The sequence below is a fragment of the Bombus pascuorum genome, chromosome 1 (assembly GCF_905332965.1).
Source record: "Bombus pascuorum chromosome 1, iyBomPasc1.1, whole genome shotgun sequence".
In the NCBI taxonomy this organism is placed as follows: Eukaryota; Metazoa; Arthropoda; class Insecta; order Hymenoptera; family Apidae; genus Bombus; species Bombus pascuorum.
The window spans coordinates 12,303,622-12,312,477 of record NC_083488.1 but is presented as its reverse complement, the minus strand read 5'-3'; the positions used below and the strand labels follow the sequence as shown (position 1 = coordinate 12,312,477).

Sequence of the window (8,856 nt, the reverse complement as noted above, 5' to 3'; positions counted from 1 at the left end):
CTCGTGAATACGAATCTCGCCCGGTGAGTTGACGTTCTTTTGTTATTTTCGATATGGAATTTCACTTCGTCGACTGTGGCGTGGCTCGAGTATTGAAAACCCTGTCCAAAACTTCGCCGGTTTTCCTTCTTTCGGGCATCGTGACACGCAGGTTAAAATCGTGTCATTGTGCTCGCGAATCGTGGCTCGTTCGTGTTGCGCGTGTCTTTCCACGGCCAGATTCTCGTTACGTTCTTGAAAGAGTGTGGACAGCGTGTAACTAAGGTTACTATATCCGCAGTAACACCGTATGGGAATGATGTATGAGCCATTCAGAAGCCACATTGACCAGTTCCAAAATTGGAAAATAAAGAATAGTGCCATATTATTATCAGGGGCATTGATTCTAAAATTTATCTTGCAATTTGCTATTGTCTGTATCATCTCTCTATCACAAACGAATTTATGAAAATAAGTTATTTGCTATTTTTAGAATTGAATATCAATTGTGTGTTTGATCAGTTATGTGCACGGTAAATGTCCTGCAATTCCTATTATACTCTTCCGGATTGGTTCCAAATTTTACCAATATAATTATGATAGTCAAATTACGTTGTAGCACTAATGAAATTTCAAAAGGTTTCATATAACAGATGCAATATATTCGTAAAAGTTCTCCATGTGTAATATATTCGCGAATTACTTGATTCGTGTATAATTTGTAAAATTATAATATTTATAATATGTAACTATTACATCAGATTCTAATATCCATTAATATTCTTCATATTTTTAAGTTAGTAAGTTCAACTTTGTGAAAGATAGTACAGAATATGATTGTTTCGACAGCTTTGACCTAAAAAGTGATCTTCCTTATTATACTATCTCCCCTGTTCCGTCCCATTTTATACGATATATTCGGTATGTTAATTATTAAAAACTTCGGTGAATATAAAAGACCGCAAAATGCACCACTGAAGGAGACCTGACATACAAATGTTGCCAGAGAGGTTGCATCTGCTTAATTTTCGCTTTGTATATAAATTTTCAAAAATAACAATATCGCGTTCGCATTCCAGTTTAATTTGAATAATGCGTTATTATTTCCTGGATTAGACGAGTTAAATGTTTCAAAGGTATACTGAGAGATATAAAACTGCAATTGGTATTCATAAATAAACAGGTCTAACGTAAGGGACATTTGTCGCGTCGTTATCGCGCATATTTTTAGACTGAACAAATCCTTAGAACTATAATGAAACCCTGCTCCTGCGTTCTTTCCATCCACCAGATAATTTTCATGAGTCCGGAAACGGATATTACATTACTCTGGATCCGTTGGCTTCGAAGGAAGCACAAGATCTCTCTCTCTCTCTCTCTCTCTCTCTCTCTCTCTCTCTCTTTCTCTCTGTCATTCCCTCCGTGTCCTATACCGATCCAATGAACTAAAGAAAAAGGAAGGTAATCCCGCGACAGTCTCGCCGAAATAAAAGGATTTCTCCGGTATGCTTTCCACAAATGTTCCAAGCAAATAGTTCAGCAGGGAGAGACAGGACTAGAACAAGTTTTCCACGAGAAACTTTGCAATCACGACAAAGAGACGCGTGATGCACGCGTGACTCCTCGTACTTTCGTTTGACGGGTGTGCAAGTTCATTCTTTCACCACGCGAGACGGAAACTGTTTCGTACCAATCCTTTTGTCCTAGTGGCTGCCGTTGCCTTTAAGGTCTGAGTGGTTTCGGGGGCCGTACTCCGTGGAAAGAATCGTCGGTGGAAGTTCGCTTTGACCGGTTAAGGTATAATTTTCGGATAGTTCCCAGGCACTTTCAGCCCGGCCACTTGTCAGCGAAGCCAATTTCGCTCGAAAGAACTTTGGAACCCGAGTTCACTGATGAAACGGACTGGGTACTCCGAAAGGACTTCCCGTAAAGAAACGCGTCGTTTTTCCAACGAATATTAAGTACATGCAGAGATCATAGAAACGTCGCAAATTTGCGTGACAACGATCGAATGCCTGGCTCGATGATCTGGAATTTTTTCTCTGCAAGTAGCTTGGACATTCTTGACTGTTACCTTTGATCTGGTTATTAAAACTGCAGAGATCGTAGTTGATTTAATAAATACAGATGAAACCTTTTCATAAATATTTTTATAATATATAATTTGTCCGTCATTTGGAATTGAGCTACACAAGACAGGGAAGAAGGTGAAGGAACAAGAAAAGATATGGAAGAAGAGAAGAAAGAAAGAAAAAGAAATATATATTATTGCTCCTGTTAGAATTGAAGCAGAAGTAATCTTATGCTTTAGATTACAAATATTTATTAACTCTACAGATGATTTGATTTGTCTACTACACGCGAAATTTTATAACATAAAAGATGACATTATTCGCGGAATAAACTAATTCTATTTTCAAAATAATTGTACAAATGTACAATGATAATTTTGGTAGACTTTAATGGCTTCCTAATCAGTATGACCCGACTTGGTGCTAGGTACCGGAAATGTAAGCCAGGAACGAGTAAGTTCAGAAATTAATTTGTGAGGTCGAAAGCTGCAAGCGATACTTTACGATGTCAGCTCCAATTTCATGCGAGGTGGATTAAATCTTATGGCGCACTTATCTCGCCATTAACACTGGAAATCCGGTCCGTTTCTATTCGCGTTCGCTCTCCAGCAGGGTACCGCGATTAAAATTCGTCCGAGGCCACGATCGTTTGTCGTGTAACACCGCTACCTTGCCCGTCGTGCAAGCTGCGCATTATACAAGCAATGATTGGCCCGAAATTTCTCGAAATCTCTGGCTACCTCTTAGATTAATCGAGCCATGCCGATCCTTATTAATGCTGGACAGGCGAAACGGAAATTTGCATTATTACCGGAGCGTGTACGCTGGCCTGATGGTTCTTGACGAACGCAGCAGGCTACGCGTAATCATCGTCGGCAGGTGGAGGAAAGAATTTTGGAGACATAATGGCGAAGTTCTCTCGATCGCCATTAGACGCCGCTGAAACGACCACTAAAAACCGACATTAAATATTCGGTGTTCGCCTCCAGCTAACTCTTGATACCACTGATCAACAGCGTATTACCATTCCTACGATTCCGAATAAGAAATCGGTTAGGGATAATAAGACAGTTATGTCGGCGATGCGACAATTATCTTGCGTAATACTGTTGTAATTAAGAACACAGGTTAACCGTGAGCCGCTAAAGTGTAGTGGCCGACGAACAAAATGATATGATTAGAAACAGAGCGTTCACCTTTTCAATGTCTTGATTCCAGAATGAAAAATGTTCTGTTCCAAGATTCAGGTGTCTGACCGAAGACAAATGATCATTTCTTGTTAAATGCGCTTACGTTATCGCGAAAGAAATTACAATTTTCCCAAGTGAATTTTTATGTTCTCCCGTTTACAGTTCTCATATAGTATCACGATTCGGAAACCGTGTTGCTTTTCCTAACAACCGTCGCGATATGTCATCTATAATCGTGATAATACGTATGCGTTTCTGGTTTTGTATAATACGTTTTTTCGCTAATCAAGCTCAGATTCAAAGAGTTACCTTTCGGGACGCGAAGCACGCGATAGCGTTTCGCGATGATAATCTCTTTTCCCCGTTCTCATTTACCATTTCCGAGATCACGCAACGCAAAGGGGCAATGTACATGCTTCCCTTTCTCTCTCTTCTTTTCTATTCTCCTCTTTCACTCTTCTTCTCTCTCATTTTTTTTCGCGTATTCATCGAGTTGGTAATTCAAACGAATGAAAAGTTTTCAAGCGGCGCGTCCAGCATCTCCTCCTTGTGTTACACGATTCTACATCTTTCAATAATGGCGATGCGTTGGCGATTCCACTCTGTCGGATGAAAAAAAGCCACGCAGACGGCGTATCGTCCCGCAACTTTTTATCCTCTCTCCCGCGTTGCAAGTTCATTTCCGCATCAGCGGAGGCTCCGCGTCGATGTTTCAATGCTAATGTTTCTTGCCAAAAGGCGAGCGCGTACCCCGGCACCGCTCTTATCTCAATTGAAAACCGTCAGCCCCCGATTATTACCTTCAGCAAATTTAAACATCCCATTACACTTTCCCTTGGCCCTCGCACGCCCTGTTACACCCCAACAGAGGCCGACAGAGAGAGGATCTCGTTGAGAACATTCATAAAAATTCCGGCGATTTTTTAATGAATCGTAACTACGAGGCAGAAGGTAAGTACATAATTGCAGCCATGATTTTACTCACGTACACGAGTCTCGTACTTCTTCGCCACTTTTTTTGCTTTCTTTTTCTTTTACTATCCTCCTCCTACCTGTCCCTTTTCACTCTTGCGCTTTTCTCATCGGAAGGGAAGCTGCAGCCAGAGGAAAAAACGATCATAGTACTTCCACTAGTTAATTTAATCGATAACGAAGTGAAAAATAATGTCTCCCGATATTTTAATAGACCTGTTAAGGAATCGCGTTATACGATCACTTGAGCTGCGTCGCTTGTATTAAGTAAACATACTCGCTGACGATTGGTCACGGCTACTATTATACGTTAGGACAAACACGTTTGAAATGAAACATTGATAATCTGCATAACATTTTCTGGATTATTTCCAATATCTGTTTATGGTCTGAAAATGTACTATTTGTAACTCAAAATTTACATTCACGAATGGTAAATGATTTTTAAAGATCAACGTTAGCGACGATTGCTTTCGCAACGACAATTATTATTCACGAGAATTCGGCAATATCGAGCATGCCAACGCTGTAACAGACAGGAGAAGAGACGAGGTCTGGTATTGTCACCGTTGCATTCATTGCGGGCAAGTTGGTCGCTTGCCTGATACATAATAGTTGAACCATTGTGTCATTTGATTGCATAATTCCAGTTAGACAACGAGCGACCTGTGTAACGTGCACGCGCAGCCGCGTATACTTCGCTACCATCAATTTAATATCAATTCATTACGACTAGATCCCGACTGGATGGGACTTCACGTTCCAGATTTTGATCGATATTCCTGTAACTTTAACGCCCTCGTATTATAAACGTTCGCCGCATTGTCTTTCGCGTACCTATTGTACATCGTTTCCTTTTCAACGCCAAAATATACGAGTTAACACGAGATTCTTCTATTTTCTTTTTTCCTCCTCGACCGTATAAAACAGTGAAAGGAAAGCCATCATTTATTTCGAAAGTGCTTTTAAAACGATTCCGTTATTATTCGAGTATGCTCGTTTTATATTTAATGATACGTTCTATTTAATTCAACGCCGGCAGCACAGTGGCAAAATGAAAATTCTTGCGTTGGAAAAATAAAAAAATCCTTAATTTCAGAATATAAAATTTACATGGAGAACGGAGCGACGAGGTATGAATTTCGATGGGCGAATTTCTCTAAAACTGCGCTCAACTTTACGCGGTGCGTCGCGGCGCAAGTGAAACCGTTCTATCTTTCTCGTTACAACGTTTCTATCTTCTACCATCGACGTGTGTTTTCGTATTAAAATGCAGATCGGCGTACCCTATGTTCGAATACAACCGCATTTTTTTTGTTCGGGAATTTTCTCGAAAATGGTTTGGTAATTCGCGCGCGCTCCAAAGTGCGCGGGTACTTTCAAATTTTCCCATTACAATGCAGATCAATCGCGCTCTTCGGGCCTCCATAGTTCTCTGGCCGCCTCTCTGAAAACGATTTTTACAGGATTGTCGAAATTTCAATGCATACTGGCCGATCCCGTGCCGCTATAGCGGCCCGGTAATTTCCTTCGATTTGTCGTCGAAAGAATGGACGCTGTTGGCGCAAACAGTCGGTCAATTTCACCGAACATTCAAGTTGTTATAACGAAAAAAAATCGAAGAATCTTTTATTTTCAGTCAATTTCTACGAAGAATCCAGCGCGGCAATTTTCAAATTATTACCATTAAATCCGTATACGTCAAAGTAGAGTGGAAACAGTTTGTAACACGTTATATTTCTCCTCGAACCAACCGCCATCTAACTCTCAGATCACGAAGCGGCGGAACAAGAAACAGCACACGTTCTTTGATTATTCCGATTTCGTGATGGGATTCTTGGGTGTAACTCGAGATTCAGAGTTATCGAAGATGTATTGTCAGTGGGCGTGATATGAGGGCAAGAAGCAAGAGAACCAGAGCCATTGGAGCGACATTACAGATGCAGTGGATGCCACTGATCGGATTGCCGTGTGCTCGCGTGCTCTCGTGTTTACACACCTTCGGTCATGCTCATTTCCATATCGGAATAGGTGCATATTACTCTGCGTAACCACGACTCTGTGCACTCGCTTCTGTGGCCAACCACCTTTGCTTTGTGTTTCTCATTTTCGTTCTCCATTTTCCCAGTTTTTGTACGCTGTCTTACTTCCATCTTTCCCTTTGTACTGCTCTATGACTTCAGTTTTTCTTATCATTTACTGTCTCTTCTTTATCATAGTTTCTTATTCTCCAAGTTCTTTGTTGTCCCTTTTCCATTACTTGCCTGGTGCTTCCATAACCAGTCCGGAAGTTCGAGTTGAAATGCAAGATGGAAATTCATACGATCGAACGGATACCGTTTCTCGTTTTTCTCTTTCTTTCTCTCTCCTTCTTTTCTTTTTTCTTTTTTTATAGCTTTGTACGCTTCTGAGGATGCTCGATCGGAATTACAGAATAATCGGAGCGAAATTTCTCGCAACATCGGACTAGAGTTGAAGCAAGACTTGCAGTATTGAAAATCGTAAGTTTCAAGAGGACATCTGCTGCTATTCCACGAAGCATACTGCAACGAAAGAAATTTTTGTCAAGCTGTTTTAAACACAACTGGTAGAAAAAATGTCCGTGATTAGTCACCGTAGCTTTCCTTCTCTCGGTTTCCTTAACATTTAGTAGCTGCGTTTTATCGTTACTTCTCGTTGCCTGGTTCCTTTGTTTCTGCCTTCCAGATATTCCCGTTGGTTTCTTAACCAGCCGTATATTTCAATCAAAAAATGCGAGATACAAAAGTGAATATTGGAACAATCGACATGGAAAAAAGTTACGATGTTCGTCCATTTTCGGACTCATCTTCTCTTTTTATTTTTGTCACGGATGGATTGTGCTAAAAAAAAAAAAAAAAAAATGTACGAGCCGGACGGCAGTCCCTGAATTTTTTCCGGAAATTACGTGATCCGCTCGCAGTTAATCAAACGAGACCGTGAAAAAACGCGGGGGTGGAAGGTAAACGAATTTATTACGGGAGTGAAAAAAAATATTGAATGAAAGGATCGAAGCACGGATAGGACGGTTGTTCAATCGGCGAATCGACGCTCTTCGTCCACGGGACGAACGAACTGTCGAATTGTCATTTTGCCAAACGGATAAATTGCGAGAACAGATATTTCATCGAACGAACAAATTGCTGAATATGTTGTGTCGGCAATAAGCGGGCTCACGGGTACGCATGCCTCTTTCTCTCTCTTCGTATTAAACACGATGAATGGATTTATTAAACTTTTGCATCCTTTGGAGCGATACGTTGCGTTGGCGTTGACTCGAAATTCTCAAAGCCACCGCAACGATCATGATTTCGATTAAAAAATAAAAGAAAACAAAATAGTGAAAGAAAGAGGCAGAAGAGAAATATTTCATGAAATCGGATCCATTTCAACGCGTTTAACCCTCCACGCGTGTATTTTCGGCAATTTTGCACCCTTTCTTTCATGGTTTCGCTGTTTTTCAATGGAAAATTGAAGAATTGAAAGATATAACGTTGGCGATTAAAATCGAAGAACGAAAATTACTTTTTTGTTTTATGCAGAAGCGAAATTATCTCTGAGTTTCTAGGAATTTAAAATAATTTTTAAAAATAAAATGAATCGATTGATCCCACTTTTAGTTGCCTCACCGACGGCTGTTTTATTTTGACGCAAATTTTTGTAATAATTTCAATTCGTTAATATTCGAAAATATTCGTTAATATCACATGCTACTTTTAAAATATTTAAAGCAGCGTCGATTATCGAGTGAAATATAGAAAAAAAATATTCTCGCTGCGAAGTGTATTAACGCTATTACAATTCAATATATTTGTATAACGTGGGCAGAAACGTATCGAGTAATATCGAGTTTTAATTTTAATTCCATATCCCAATTCAAAGAAACCCATGTGCTGAGGCACTCGGGAAAATTAAAACAGATCCTTGAGCGACGAAACGCTGGTGGTTAATAGAAAAATTCCTGAGGGAAACGTTAAAACGTTTAAAATCGGGCTGATGAGGATTTCAATATGAAAGGAATTCCGAAACAAATATCGGACAAACGTTAAATAAAAATCAGTGGGCGCTTGATAAAATTCGCTCGACTAATTCACACGGGGAGCGGGGTGAAATGTAATTGTTGCGAATACGTTTTAATTTATGAATGAAAACGTGGTCGCCCGGGGCGTTGCCGGTGTAAAACCACCGCGCGAAACAACAGGGAACCGGCGAAAGGCGAATAGGTTTCCGATTTTGTGCGTCATTAAAATTTCATTCGGGCCGACTCAAAGGTATCAGTGTTTGCCAGTTATATACATCTCGTACGGCGCATACGTACATAGATACGTGCACACAGTCGCACGTTACCAGCTAAAGAAACCATAGTAATCGCATATTTATCCAGGGAGGAGAGAACGAGCAGGTGTATAACACTGGACACCTTTTGATTGGTAAACATGCATATTTTATCCGGCCTCGCAATCGGATAACGTGTTGTTCGTATCAATTATTCTCCAAAACTCAACGCTACCACCTAATGGGGAACAGAGTTTTAATTGAAACGTAATCCCAATTAAAATGAGTTCACGATACTCTGCGCACGAATACGCGTAATCGTGTTAACGAAATGAAATGTCCACTCTGGC

The 8,856-nt window shown here is 40.3% G+C and overlaps 1 protein-coding gene across 1 annotated transcript in view; it reads right to left on the bottom strand.

Annotated features, from left to right (window-relative positions):
- Positions 1-6,564: 6,564 nt before the first annotated feature.
- The window catches only part of LOC132905162 (uncharacterized), a 153,597-nt gene continuing 151,305 nt past the window's right edge, over positions 6,565-8,856 (bottom strand). Inside the window, exon 11 of the transcript XR_009657750.1 lies at positions 6,565-6,581. The gene's annotated coding sequence lies outside the window, so the exon portion shown is untranslated. The remainder of the gene's footprint in view (positions 6,582-8,856) is intronic.